This window comes from Erinaceus europaeus, chromosome 5 (assembly GCF_950295315.1).
Source record: "Erinaceus europaeus chromosome 5, mEriEur2.1, whole genome shotgun sequence".
In the NCBI taxonomy this organism is placed as follows: domain Eukaryota; kingdom Metazoa; phylum Chordata; class Mammalia; order Eulipotyphla; family Erinaceidae; genus Erinaceus; species Erinaceus europaeus.
Window position 1 is genome coordinate 40706227 of NC_080166.1, and position 15906 is coordinate 40722132.

General features: G+C 40.2%; 1 pseudogene; it reads right to left on the minus strand.

Annotated features, from left to right (window-relative positions):
- Window positions 1–3516: 3516 nt before the first annotated feature.
- Window positions 3517–15906, minus strand: part of LOC103120785 (large ribosomal subunit protein uL10-like) — a 61584-nt pseudogene continuing 49194 nt past the window's right edge.

The window sequence follows — 15906 nt, forward strand, 5'->3', positions numbered from 1 at the left end:
TCCTGGGTGATCTGTCAAGTTGAGAGAGTGGGGTGTTGAAGTCCCCTACTATGATTGTGTTACTGTTAATATATTTCTGTAGCTCTTTCAGTAGAAGTTTGATGTATTTAGATGGCTTCTCATTGGGTGTATAGATGATAATAATTGTTAAGTCCTCTTGATTGACTGATCCTCTGAGCTTTAAGTAGTGTCCATTCCTATCTTTTTTAATCTTATCTATTTTAAAGTCTATCATGTCAGATATGAGAATAGCTGTTCCTGCCCTTTTTTGTGGGCCATTGGCTTGTTTTCCATCATTTCACTTTAAGTCTGTTTTTGTCTTGTTGAGTTAGTTGAGTTTCCTGTAGACAACATAGTGTTGGGTTGTGTTTTCTGATCCATCTTCCTACTCTGCGTCTTTTAATAGGTGAATTCAGGCCATTGACATTTATTGATATCAAGGATTGAAGATATTTTAACGCCATTCTTATAGAATTTTAGAGTGTTTTGATATATGTCCTATTTGTGGTGGTCTGGTTATTTATAGGAGATCTTTCAGAACTTCTTTCAGGACAGGCTTGATGATAGTTGATTCCTTCAACTGTTGCTTGTCTGAGAAGGTTTTGATGCCTCCATCTAGTCTGAATGACAGTCTAGCAGGATATAGTATTCTTGGCTGAAAGCCTTTCTCATTGAGCACTCGATAGATATCTTGCCATTCTCTTCTGGCCTGTAGTGTTTGTATGGAGTAGTCTGGTGCTAATCTTATGGGTTTTCCTTTGTAGGTGACTCTTTGTTTTTCTCTTGCAGCCTTCAGGATCCTTTCTTTATCCTTATTCCTTTCCATTCTAAGTATGACATGTCTTGGTGTCTTTAGATCTGGGTTAATTCTGTTTGGGACCTCCTGGGCTTCTTGAATCTTTATGTCTTTGATGTTGTGTAGACTAGATTATTTATGTCTAGATAAATTTTCAGCTATTATGGCCTGGAAAATGCTTTCTTTCTCTCCTATTTCTTCCTCTGGTATGCCAGTAATGCGTATATTGTTTCTTTTGAAGTCATCCCATAAGACTCTGTTGTTGTTTTCAGCATCTCTTAATCTCTTTTTGAGATCTCATACTTCTTTTTTAGTTGTCTCTAATTCATTCTCAATCTTGGTAATTCTGTCTTCAGCCTCATTGATTCTATTCTCTCTGCCCTTTACTGCTTTCTGAAGTTCATCTATTTTGTTGCCCTGCTCTGATACTGTTTTAGCATGTTCAGCTAGTTGCATTCTTAGCTCAGCGATTTCAGCTTTCAGCTCTCTAATAACCATGAGATAATTAGAATTTTCTTCCGTATTCTCATTTGTTGTTCCTGCATTTCTGATTACAATTTTTTCAAATTCTTTACTCACTCCTTAGCTAATGTTTGGATGTTGAACTCATTATTTTGTGCTTCACCCTTTGGGGGGCTTTTAGCTGGACTCTTGTCCTGGTTCGAGTCTCCAATATTTTTTCTTGTTTTTTTTAACTATTTTATATATTATGTTATGAGTTCCCTTTATCAGTACTTTTCAAATTATTGATCACTATTGCCTGGATTGACTTGTGTCTAAGTAAGTTAATTAAAGGGTTCACAGTGGTGGAAGTTAACAGTTATTTCAATCCCTGAGTTGGAGCTCAGTGGTTTAAAAGTCTCTTTTTTTTTCTTCCCTGTAGGCAATGGGAGCCTGAGGGCTTTTAAACTATCAATAGGCTTCTTAGCTTAATCACTGACTCCTGACCAAGAGATATAGCAGGGTGTGGCAGAGATAATCCAGTGGTTATGCAAAGAGACTTTCACATCCCCTCAGCTTTGCCACTGAGGTCTTCTCCTGAGTTTCCCAGTTAGATCTCTGTCCCCTGGTGTCCCTCCCTGCCACTGCCCCAGATTCTGAGGGTAGTAGCAATGGAGACTCAGAGTTGCACTTGGTGAGTCTCTGCGGAGTCCTCTCCTCCCTTAAGCTGTCCCCTTGTTGGTGGAGCAGACTGGAGGTGGTGTCTCAACTGATAAACTGCTGCACTGTCAGCAGTCACTTAATCTCTCTTTAGGCTCCTCTCATTCTAGTCCTATCTTGTTTCGGTCCCAGTTGGTCTCCTTTTGAACCAAAATTCTTTTGGAAGAATAGAAGGAGGGAGTTCTGGCTTCTGTAATTGCTACTCCACTGGACATAGATGTTGGAAGGTGGATCCATACCTCCAGCCTGTTTTCTATCACTCTGTAGTGGGGTAGTGCTCTGAAGAAGTGAGGTACTGAGACACATTTGTGAGGTCAGTTGCCCAAGGAGGCCCCTTACCCAGTTCTCATTCAACAGTTTTACAAGGATTCACAACAAATGGAGTTGGTTTTCATATTTACAAAGTCACTGACATTTTTAGCTTCATTTTAGGGAGTATTATAGCTTCTTTATAATTTTCAAACATACCATACACAATGTCCACAGTTCCTTACTCATTTTCATTCCTGTTATACTTTATTTGTATCTCACCCAACATCCTTCCTACCTACTGAATTTTAAGATATAATTTTAAAATGAGAAAGCATTAAAAAGGTGGCGGAGTGGTAGCTGCTACCTGCAGTTTCTCGGGTTCTAAGTGTTCTCACTTGACCTTCTAATTTTTTTCACAATTCTTAACATCCAGTTCTCTGTTGATATAACATTTGCAGTCTCTTTCTCCAGAAAAAGTAGACAAAATTCTTGAGATTGACCATCTGCCACTGAGAAGACAACCAGAAACAATCAGTACTTCATCCCAGGGAAAATAGCAGAGATAGGAACCACCTTAGAATACTTGGAGAAGGCCAACATGGAGATCCCTATCATTTTCTCACCAAGCTCATCAGTCTGTTTCTAGAAATATCATCTGGATCATGCACTGCTGGATTATGTTAGCTGCTAGACTATCATACACTTAATGAAGTACTTAGCACAAATGTAGCTGCTATTCCACATGCAGTCTTTCCTTTGTCTTGTTCCTCTTTCTCTTCCTCCTCCTTTGGCTCCTCCTCTTCCTCCTCTTCCTTCTTTCTTTTCCTCTTCCCCACCGGTGTCTTCTTTCTCCTTTTTCTTCTCCCTTATTTTTCTCCTTGCTTCTTCTACTTTTTCTTCTCCTTCTCCTTCTTCCACTTCCTAGTCTTATCAGTCCATCATATCCTCCTTCCTCCTCCTCCTCTTACTTTTTACTCTTCCTAGGTCTTCTCCTCTTCTTCCTTCGCTCATTTCTTTCCTTCATTTTTAAAAAATTGTTTGACTTTATTTAATTTTGGATAGAGACAGAAAAACTGAGAGGAAAAGAGGAGAGAGAGAGTGAGGCACCTGCAACATTGCTTCACTACTTATGAAGTGTTTCCCCTGCAGGTGGAGATCAGGATATTGAACCTAGGTCCTTGTGCACTGTGACATATACGCCAAGTGTGCCACTACGTGATCCTCCTTCTTTAAGATAAGTAAGCCTTTATTTCTTTGTTTCACTAATAAAGCTGGTTTCTCTTGTTTCAGTTGCTTGCTGATGATTATTAGTTCAAGAGACTAAATCTCATATCCTTATCTGACTCCTCCAACTCTTCCCTGACTGGGGTGGCAGCAGTAGATAGAGTAGCAATAGTGACTGCAGTTATAAGAGCAGCATTCACAAATGCAGATAGATCAGCCCTGAAGGCCTTGAACTTTTCAACAAGTACAAAGGTGAACTCAGTCTAGACAGTGAAGACCAGAACCTGCTTGTACCCAGTGATAATAAAATGAAGCACAGATGCTACAGTCAGACAACCATTCTGCAGGTACACACTGTCAACATTAGAAACAGCCTCTAAGAAGCAAGAATGCAGAGCTTTCTCTGTGATGCCCAGCACTTCAGGGTTTTAGATGCTGCCACTGTCAAACACCTGTTGAATAATAACCCCACAGGAGGAGATGGTCAGCAGAGTGGCTTTGTTGTTTTCTACTTTGTCTCTGGTCTTAATCTACTGCATATCACTCAGGATTTCAGTGGTGCCCCCTGGATATCTCAATGGTGATGTCTCAAACCTGGAAAAAGGAGTTCTTCTTGGGCCCCAGACCAGTCTTCTGAACTGGCACAGTGACCTTGCCTGGGCAATGGCACCAGCATGGTCAGCTGCTAGCACCTTGTTGGCCAGCAGCATACCCTTGATCTCTCTGAGGTCCTCCTTGGCGAACATATAAAGCCTGTGCTCCCCTGGACATGAGGCAACAATTTCTTCAGAGCCAAGATATTTTCTAGGTGGCATTGGATGGCCTTGTATATCATGGTGTTTTTTTATTTGTATTATTATTTTTTATTGCCACCAGGATTATAACTATGGCTCAGTCCCAGTATAAGGAATTCTACATTCCCAGTGGCCATTTATTCCTTTTTTCCCCCTTGTTTTATTTAATAGGACAGATAAGTTGAGAGGGGAGGGGGAGAGTGGGAGGGACAGATACCTGCAAACCTGCTTCACTATTCAGGAAGTTTCTCCCATGCTGGTAGAGACTAGGTGCTTGAACCTGAATCCTTAATAGTATAAATGTGTGCACTCCAGACCATAGGCTGTCTTTGAAATGTTGACTCTCCTAAAAGCTTAGACCAGGGAAACAGAAGCAACTGGTGGTATTACTCTATAAGACACAGCTATATATATAAAGTCAAAGGATATAAATGATGGTGATGCTGTGTATGATACAGCAAATACTAACAATGGGATTTTCAAAGTTAACCCAATTTCCAAATAATTTGATTATACCAATAACTATATATTGCTTTCTTAAACCCTAAGGGAGCAGGAACTTCTCGCTTCCTCTATAGAGTCTATATTGTCCCCAGTCCTGGAACCTTTAGAATGGGGTTCACTGTCCTGCATGCTTCTCTCAATTCATACCAAATGATATTGCATCTGCTGATCCCAACCTAATCAATGCAATGAGTATGACTTTGGCATGCTTCACTTCATACTGTGTCCAGAGACGTCAGGCATGGAAAGTCAACCCTTCAGCCTCATTACTCGAGTGAGACCTTTCCTTTCCCATAGGATTCTATAATTCCATTCCGGGTGGTTCATTTCCTTACAAAGTCCCGAAACCTAGATATAGACCAGGTACCACGAGATAGGGCAACATGCTCACATTTATCCATAAATTAGGGTAAAATAATATACCTGAAGGCAAAAGTGCACAATAGTCTGCAGTGAGTCAATATATGCAGCAACCAAGTAGAAAGACCTAAAAAGACACCATAAAGTTCTTAATGACTTAGATACCCTCTTCACCTACTCCCTATTATTCTTTCATCACTCACTCCAAAGCTAACCTTATCAAAGTAAGGACTGCAAAAGCTGAATAAGGGAGACAGACTGGCATACTTTAATGATGACTCTCTAGTCACTATCAGGCCACCCCATCAGCTGGGGCCCTAGTTGGAGAATCCTGAGATTTCCAAACAGACATGATGGACCTAGACCTCAAATAAATCCCTTTCTCCATTGTTAATGGTCTTCTCATTAGGAACAACACAATAGACCCCTTTGTGGGCCCCCATAGGACCTTGCCCTCAACTTGGATCAACAATAGTAGAAAATGTTCCATCCTCTGAAGGAAGGCTAGACAACATCTTCCACCTGAGGAATATGGGTCCTGAAATTGGGGCAGCTTGGATCATTCTTACTCATGACCACAGAATGTGAGTTCAGATCTATGGAGATGCAGAGGCCACATAGGTTCCAAAGCTGAATATGGGTCCCAGATCAGATCAAATCGATGGGGTTTACATTCAACAATATTTATACCCCTTTCCCTTTTTTGGGAGCTACTCTCAACAATAATTTAGATTCACCTGCATATCAGAAAAAAGAAAAAGAAAACTAGCGTAGTCTTGGACCCTTTGGATTGTAACTAAAATAGTTCTACTATCTCCAAAACGGAGACCCCCCATCTGCAGTATTCCAGCCTTTAGGTTCATGATTAGTCAACAATTTGTTCTGCTTTATATCTTAACTCTTTTTCAGACACCAGGTTCCAGATGCTACCACAATGCCAACTGGACTTCTCTGGGCAGTTGACCCTACCAATGTGTTCTAGAGCCTTGCTTCCCGAGAGCCCTGCCCTACTAGGGAAAGAGAGAGACGGGCTGGGAGTATGGATTGACCTATCAATGTCCATGCTCAATGGAGAAGCAATTACAGAAGCCAGACCTTCTACCTTCTGCACCCCATAATGACCCAGGGTCCGTACTCCCAGAGGGATAAAGAATAGGAAAGCTATCAGAGGAGGGGATGGGATACGGAGTTCTGGTTGTGGGAATTGTGTGGAGTTGTCCCCCTCTTATCATATGGTTTTTGTCCATGTTTTCTTTTTATAAATAAAAATGTGTGCAATTGGGAGGCGGGAGGTAGCACCGTGGGTTAGGTGGGTGCAGGTGGTGCAAAGAGCGAGAACCGGCATAAGGATCCCAGTTCAAGCCCCCAGCTCCCCACCTGCAAGGAAGTCACCTCACAGGTGGTGAAGCAGGTCTACAGGTTTCTATCTTTCTCTCCCCCTCTCTGTCTTCCCCTCCTCTCTCCATTTCCCTCTGTCCAACAACATCAATAACAACAATAATAACTACAAGAATAAAACAAGGGCAACAAAAGGGAATGAATAAATAAATACTTTTTTAAAAAAATGTGTGCACTCAACCAGGTGCAGCACCACATGGTCCACATCATGGTGTTCTTGCCTATCAGCAGGAGTAGCCTTGCCTCTCAAGACACATTTGAATCTGCTGCATCTGCTTGGAGCCTATGTTGTATACTCTCACCATGAAGCATTTGGGATAATTATCCAGATTCTGGATGATATTGAGGAAGTAGTTGAACTTCCAGGTTGTGATGTCTTCCCTGGGCAACACCACTCGGCATCAGGGATTGCCACACTTGGTTTAAAAATGGTGTCACTCCCATGGGTGTTATTATTTTCTATAACAGATGAGCATGGCCTCTAGCACTTGGGATGAAGCTACTGAATTGGAAAATGTGTTCCTTTCAACCCCCACTACAAAGGAAAATCAAAAGAGGTTTGCTGTCACTTGGAAAAGATAGAAATATACACTCAGTGGCATGCCTCAAAAGATAGAAATATACACTCAAGGCAGTGTTAACCTCCCTGCTCTATGTCATAATAGAGCTTAACTGGATCTTGATCATTGGATGTTCTATAGAAGGTCTTACATTTTCTAGACCAATGGCATCAGCAGATTGGCCTTGGAACAGGAAGTGGTAAATATTCCAAATGCAGGTATCAGATACATGAGGATAAAAATGAACAATCAAGAGCTTTAGGGGCACAAACAGTAGCACATCAGGTTGAGTTCACATGTTGCAATGCACAAGAACCCAGGTTCAAGACCCTGATCCCCACAAGTGGTAAGTAAAGCAGTGTTGTAGCTGTCTCTTTTTATCTCTTCCTCTCTGTCTCCCCTTTCCCATTCAATAACTCTTTTTCACTATAATACGTGTATATGCAATATACATATATATTTTTTTCTTTAAAAAGCTATTAAGGGCTTTGCTTTGATCAGTATAATTTTCATGGGTGTAGTCAAGTGGGATATACCTAGTCATTCTAAGAGAACAAATAGGTATTCTTTGTAACTCCTGCCACTAAGAAAATGATGCAATGCTTGGCAGAACCTATCAAAATATTGAAGCTTTCATCTATCACTCTTGAATTCTGTTCCATTCATTCATCAGTGGGTCAGAAGACTATCAATTTTAAATGTGGGTTACAGATAAAATTATGACCCCCTGTTTTGGTATATTAAAGGCCTACTTAAGATTTAGAGAATGGGATCTTTAGAAGTTGAGTTTAAAATGATGTTTTTATGGTGGGTCCTAATGATGACAAGGATTGATGTCCTTGTGAGAGACTATTTGGATACACAAAGAGACACTAGGGGTGCACATATGCAGAGGAGAGACTGAAGACAAAGCAATAAGAGGACCATCTGCAAACCAAAATACAGGCCCCAAATGAAACCAGGCATTGGTATACCCAGGTGAGCAAGCAGTTCAGGCCTCTCATACCCACATGCACAGGGAAAGCTTCACAAGTTATGAAGCAGTACTGCAGCTGCCTTTCATTCTCTCTCCTTCTCTATCTCTCCCTTCTCAATTTGTCTCTGGCCAATCAAAAGTAAATCAATATTTAAAAAGGAAAAGAGAAAGAAAGAAAGATAGAAAAAAAGAAAGAAAGAAACCAAACTGGGAGTCGGGCAGTAGTGCAGTGGGTTAAACGCACGTGGTGCAGTGCACAAGACTGGCTTAAGAACCGCTGTTCGAGCCCCCAGCTCCACACCTGTAGGGGAGTCACTTCACAAGTGGTGAAGCAGGTCTGCAGGTGTTTATAGTTTTCTCCCCCCCTCCATTTCTCGCTGCCCTATCTAACAACAACAATAACTACAACAATAAAAAAACATAGGCAACAAAGAGGGAAAATAAATAAATATATAAACAAATTTTTAAAAATAAAGATAACAAAAAAAAATAATAAACCAAACTTAAGAACACCTTGATCTTAGACGTCTAGCTTCCAGAACTGGAAAACAACATATTTTTAACATGTAAGCTATCATGGCCTTGGAGTTTGGTTATGGAGCTAGAGCAAATTTACACAACAAGCCAACAAAAGAGGACCTGCAGCAGGACTAGGTGCAGTGCAAGCAACTCTAGTAGTTAGACTGTGGAAGATTTCCTAGTGCTAATCTCTATAGAATCCTTGGCATGCCTCAGCAAGATAATCACAATGCTGATCGGGAGCAGCCCCATTTCATCTGCAGCAGGTGTTCTTCACCACACAGAGATAGTCTCCTGACTGACTGTAGACCCGCAGAGCCCCTGGGCATTTTACTTGTGGTACATCAAGTAACCATTCAATGTACAACCAGTACTGCCTTTTCTGGGTTAGATATCACAAAGCCCATCAGGTCTTAAGGGTTGTGCAAAAGAATTTATCATAACCTGTGACTTAGACCTCTCATAGTCAAAGAGTCACTCCACCAGGGAAGCAATCGAAACCCATAGGGGTTCTGGCTAGGAAGTGGGTCTACAATAGGTAGGAGAGAAGGGAGATCAGTGGTAATTAGCTTAAGACTAACTGCAGTATCAGTGAGACCTTGGCTCACTCTACTTCTTGGTAGGTTCTTTTTCTTTGTGACTTTGAAGTATAAGTGAAAGAACAGCATAGCTTAACAGGACAACAGAGTGGTGATTAGTACTAAGTCAAGACTGCAGTGGCTACTGGCATTCCCTGCTGGGATTCCCATATGCTTACTTCTGCAGACTATCACAATAACCTGCAGACACCTGGATGTATTTACCTGAAGATTTGCTCTAGTTTACATAGCAATTCCACTCCTGTGCACAGACATAGATGTGCCTGGGAAATTACGCCTGGACTCCAAGAGTAGCTTAAGTGGAACCTAAAGTATAAATATCCCATAGCTTTCACCCAGTAGGTGGAGTGAAGTTAAGGTCATGTTTTAGAAGAGTTGTGAGAGTTTCCCAGAGGGATTAAATGCCAACCATTTACCACACTAGGTTTCTCAATAAGACTTGAATGACTCTTCCTATATCATTCAATTCCCTGCCATGTTTTCCTATGACCATTTTTAAGTAAATATTCTGTTCTACTATCTCAGTGCCTTTAGGAACCCAAACTAAAATAATAAGTTGGATTCCAGAATATAGAGAACTACTTAAGAATACATTTCAAAGAATGCAGTTATGAACATAAGGGTGCATTTGTCCCTTCAGATAAGTGATTATGTGTCTTTTGAATAAATGCCCAAGAGTGCATTGCTGGGTCATAAGGTCAATTCCATTTTTATTTTTTTAGGAACTCTCCAAACAATCTTCCAAAGGGGCTGCACCAGTTTAAATTCTCGTAGGTATTTTAATAAAAATTAAATGAGGTCACTTGGCAGAGGTTATTGACTGATATATATATTTTGATCTGTACATTTACATTTTCTACTTTAAGGAACAACAAAGTGACAAAATAAAAGATGGAATTTCAAAGGTTCCTGAAAGTCACTTTTCTGGTGAAGGTGTCTTTCAGTACAAAGCCACAGGAGTGATGGCACAGTAATGGTTACTACAGTGGACACTCACATCCTCATTATCATAGTCCCTCACATGATTTGTAAGAAATTTATTCATGAGTTTGGAGAGAGAATGGGAAGAGAGGAAGGAGAGAGGATGATGGTGGGTCTTTATTTCAAAGAGATCTTGAGTCAATAGTTTCTAGTTCTAGAAACCTAATAAACTGGCCATTCAATATTGCTTGGAATATTTTGAAACAAATTAAAGAAGAGCTACTTAATTTTGTACTCAGAACTCCCAACTAATTTCATGCTGCAAGTGACATTTTAATGGCTAAACAATCACAGTATTGTAAATGGGTCATTAGGGGTTATTTTCCTTTTAGTTTGGGTCATGATTCGAGTGACTTTTCATTGGTTAACTTCCATTACTATCTTGGTCTAATGACAACCTTGCTTTGTTCCCCTCTTGTCATTTTTATCTTTCTTGACCACTCTGCCATTCATACTCTGACCTAGTGATAGTAGCTAGTCAACCCTGACATTCATAGCAATTAAACCCAATGGGGCTAATAAACTCCCTAGCCACACCAACCCTAATTAGCCTTTTTCAACAGCTATAGCAGAGAAGCAGTTGTGAATGACCTTTACATCATACCAAAAAGAAAAAAAAAATTGAGAGAGTATTAGCCTATATTGGAGAGGAAAAAGCAAAAAGAAACACGTTGAGAAATTCAGGAAGTTTTCAGTTAAATTGAAACCCCAGTTTAGCACTTCCAAAGCTTTCCAGTGTGACTCTGAACACTTCCTCTGGAGATGATAATATTGGTTTAAAGTTTCAAATACATATTCAGTGTGATTAGCTCAAAAAGTGTTAGAAGCTGTAGGAAAATCATGAGACCATAAAAGTGAATAAGGCTAGCAAATAAGATGCATTACCACACTTCAATACAAAATATTTGGGGGTAGGGGTAGATAGCATAATGGTTATACAAAGAAACACCTCTTAAGTCTCTTAGGGTCAGTCTTCCCACCCTCACCATCATAAACCACAGCTGAGTAGTGCAGTGCTCTGGGAAAAATAAATAAAATAAAAATATTTATTAATAAGTAAAATAAAATATTTGGGTCTCCTAGATATCTGATCTTCCTGAACCTTTGACCTAAATTATATCATAATGACATATACTATACATATATTTTTCAACAAAGTAAATCTGATTTTAAAAAGTATTTAGCTTTATAATGTACCCTAAATTTATCTGGACAGGTAATCCCAAGGCTCAGATGGACTGGGATAGAATCAGAGAATCTATATTTTAAATAAAGATAGGCCAAATTTATCCTGGGTTCTAGTTTTAAAATTTTCAGTAAATAGGGCCAGGCGGTGTTGCATCTGGTTAAGCTCATATAGTATGAAGTGCAAGGATCCAGGCTGGAGCCTCACTCCTCACCTGCAAGGGGAGACATCTCTCCTTTTCTATTCCTCTCCTCTCTCATTTTCTCCCTGCCCTACCCATTAAATGGAAAAAAAGAATGATCACCAGAGTCATGCAGTAACGCAGCAGGTTAAAAGTATGTGGCGCAATGCACAAGGACCTGTATCCCAGTTCGAGCCTGCCAGGAGCAGTGGATTTGTAGTGCCAGCACTGCCAACACTGAGCCCCAGCAATAACCGTAAAGAAAAGAAAAAGTAAATTCATGTCAAAATAAAACTAATAAGACCGCACTTCACTGTGATTAATATCATCATCAATGGGAAACGTCTACACGAATATAGTGTCTCAGTGCCAGGATGAGACAAATTAATCCAATTCATAAACCTATGGCTGCTGGAGTTTCCACCATGTTTTTTAGCTGACACTTTTGTACACAAACTGCTTTGAATGTTAAGCGCATTCCCATGACTAACAAAAGTCTATTACTTTTTGAGCACTGACTTTGCCTAGTGCTGTATCAATAGTCATTAAAGGAAAATGAAAAGTAGAGGAAGACATAATTCCCATCTTCAAAGCAATGAGAATGTACACCATCCCTATGAATCTGGAAAAGAATTATAAACTTCTCTTTTGAGGGGGGATTTATTTCATTTTTTACTGATTTTGAGTGGAAAATTGAACAGAGAACAACATAGATGAGAGGAAGGGTGTATCAAGTGAGAAAGAGGACAGAAAAACAAGATGTAACCACCCCACCACAAGTGGTAGTTATTTAGTTATTGTATAGCAAATGGCCTTCAAGGCCTTAGCAACTGAAAAAAATTAGAGCTTATTATATAAAGAATAGACTACAGGGGGTCAGGCAGTAGAGCAGCAGGTTAAGCACAGGTGGCACAAAGTGCAAGGACCGGCGTAAGAATCCTGTTTCAAGCCCCCAGCTCCCCAACTGCGGGGGGGGGGGGTCGCTTCACAAGTGGTGAAGCAGGTCTGCAGGTATCTATCTTTCTCTCCCCCCACCTCCCCGTCTCCACTCCTCTCTCGATTTCTTTCTGTCCTATACAACAGCATCAATGGCAACATTAACAAGGGCAACAAAATGGGAAAATAATGGTTTCCAAGAGCAGTGGATTTCTAGTCCAGGCACAGAGCCCCAAGGATAACCCTGGAGAGAGAGAGCGAGAGAGAGAGAGAGAGAATAGACTACAGAAACTAAATGGTGCTAAGAGACAGGCTTATTTAGTATGTCTGTTTTTTGGCCAAAGACAGGCCACCTCATCACCTGGGATTCCTCCATATACTATGGGCCCAGACCTGCAGGAGATCATTCTGTCTACCATCACTGGTAACTGCTATCAGAGTTGTCTCTATCTGCCCTACTGTGGGCTTCTCACGACCATGTCCTTAATGAAAAAGTATCATTAGTAAGGACTGCCCCACTCTCTGAAGGGAGGTTGGGCCACTCCTCTGTCACTTAAAAGTACATAGTCATACAACATGCAGACATGACCACAGCTGTGATCACAGAGTGTGAACTTAAACTGACAGGGACCTGGAAGTCACAGGCTCCTTGTTAAATATTAACAAACATAGGCCCAAGGCCAGATTAATGTAGTACATAGTTAATTATATATATGTGTGTGTGCCTTCTTTAAATATGAGAGCCTCTCTCTCTGCTCTCATCCAGTTCTCAAGTCCCATACTCTAATGCCATCCTCCCAGATATGTCTCAAGCCTGTCTTATGGTAATAGTTTAAAGATTCTTAAGAACCTTTATACCTAAATAGAAATTCTGTTCTAGGTTTCTTATTCTCATTGGCTCTAATCCTACACTTTGGCCCTCTATTTATTAAACATTTGAATGCCTTTCCACGTTTTATCCATGAAGTCCCAGATGTTGCTATAACCCTATCCTGGTTTCCTTGACACATGGCAAAGTGTCAGAGAGCATCATCTCTCCAGAGCCCTGAGTTACTAACATAACAAAATAAGTCTGTCTGAGGATATATATCTGCCAATCTGCAGTCCATGTCTCAATAAGAAAGTTACAGAAAATTGAAACTCTATCCTTCAACACCCCAAAAAACTTCTGGCATATACTCCTAAATAGAAAAATGTTGAATTCAGAAAATGAACAGAAAGAACCTAGATAATACAGACATGTGATATGCCAAAGTACATATTTCCCAGACATACAAGCATCCCATACTAATAGGAAAAAAAATTACTTCCCGTATGCTTCTACCAATCCATATCAAATAATATTGCATCTGCCAATCACAACCTAACCAGCACAATGATTGACACCTCAACATGCTAGGTGTTGGGTCTTTGTTAGAAAGTGAACCACCTGGTATGGAATTAGAGAATACTATGAAAGGAAAGGTCTCACCTGAGTAATGAAGCTGAAGGGTAGTCATTCCACACGTGAAGTATCTGGACACAGTCTGAAGTGAAGCATGTTGAGGTGGCAATCGTTGTGTTGATTAGGTTGTGATCGGCAGATGCAATATTATTTGATATGGATTGGGAGAGGCATGCAGAAAAGTGGGCCATATCCTAAGGTTCCAGGACTGGTGGAAATAGAGGCTCTATAGTGTAGATGTGAGGTTCCTGCTGTCTTAGGGTTCAAAAGACAATTGATAGTTAATTTGGTAATTGGGTTAACTTTGAAAAGTCCTTCTGTTAGGGTTTGCTGTACAGTACCCAGTATCTTGTAAATAGCTGTGCCACTGGTTGCCTCTGATCTACTTGGTCTAGGCTTTTGAGAGAGTCTGCACATCAAATAAACATCCTATATATTAAAAAGACTCAGTCCATGTTTTAAAATCTTTGAGACATACAATTAATTTTCCCCCTCTCATATTATCTAGTGATTTATATGACTACACTTTACTAGGAGTGTACATAAACACCATTCCCACCACCAAAAGACAGTGACCCATCCCTTCCACCAACTCCCACCCTCCACTGTCCCAGAAAGCTGCATGTCTACCCCTCACCACAGGGTTTTTACTTTTTTTTTTTTTTACAATTTGGTCAGGTACTGCTTTTGGTTTCCCTTTCAGATCTTCTTCCTCAGCTTCTATTGATTAGTGGGATCATCCCATACTCATCTTTATTTTTCTGACTTAGCTCACTTAACATAATTCCTTCTAGCTCTGTCCAAGATGGGACAGAGAGAGTGGGTTCATTATTCTTGATAGCTGCATAGTATTCCATTGTGTATATATACCACAGCTTTCTCAGCCACTCATCTGTTTTTGGGCACCTGGGTTGCTTCCACGTTTTAGCTATTATGAATTGTGCTGCTATGATACACACCTCTTTTTGGTTGAGTGTTATGGAGTCCTTGGGGTATAAGCCCAAGAAAGGAATTACTGGATCATATGGAAGGTCCATGTCTAGCCTTGTGAGAGCTGGGTTATGTTTTCTGATCCATCCTCCCACTCTGTGCCTTTTGATGGGTTAGTTTAAGCCATTGACATTTACTGATATTATGGATTTAATGTGTTGTAGTTTTTATTTGATATGTTGCAAGTATTATAGTGATGTTCTTGTTTATAAGAGGTCTTTTAGAACCTCTTTCATGGCTGGTTTGGTGACAGTTGCTTCCTTTAACAGTTGTTTGTCTGAGGTTTTGATGACTCCATCTAGTTTGAATGAAAGTCTAGCAGGATATATTATCCTTGTTAGAAACCCTTTTTTATTCAGGGCTCAATATATATCTTTCCATTCTCTTCTGGATTTCAGAGTTTGAGTGGAGAAGTCTGCTGATAGTCTTATGGGTTTCCCCCTGTATGTGATGTTTTGTTTTTCTCTTGCAGCCTTTAGGATACTTTCTTTATCCTTACTTCTTTTCATTGTGACGAGAATGTGTCTTGGGTGTCTTCAGGTCTGGGTTGATTATGTTTGGGACTCTCTGAGCCTCTTGGATCTTAATGTCCTTTCTGTTGTTCAGGTCTGGGAAGTTTTTTTCTATAAATTTCCTCTAGAATGCTTGCTTCCCCTTCCTCTCTTTCTTCCTCTGGCAGGCCAATTATACGAAAGTTACTTCTTTTGAGATCATCCCATATGTCTCTGCTGTTGTTTTCAGTGTCTCTCAATCTCTTTTTGAGCTCTTTCACCTCTTTCTTAGTTTTCTGTAGCTCATCCTCTGGCTAATTCTGTTTTCTGCTTCTGCTAGTCTGCTTTCCCTTTCCTCTGCTGCTTTCTTCATTACAGCTATTTCAGCTTTCAGTTCTCTAATTGCCTCAAGGTAGTTAGTATTTTCCTTGAGGGTCTCATCTGTTGTTTCCCTAATACTGCTATTCCTTTCCTCCAAAGTTGTTTTCATTTCTGTGATTAATAAATTTATTATTGCTTGCATGCTTTTCTTATCTATGGTTACTTCTGGCTGA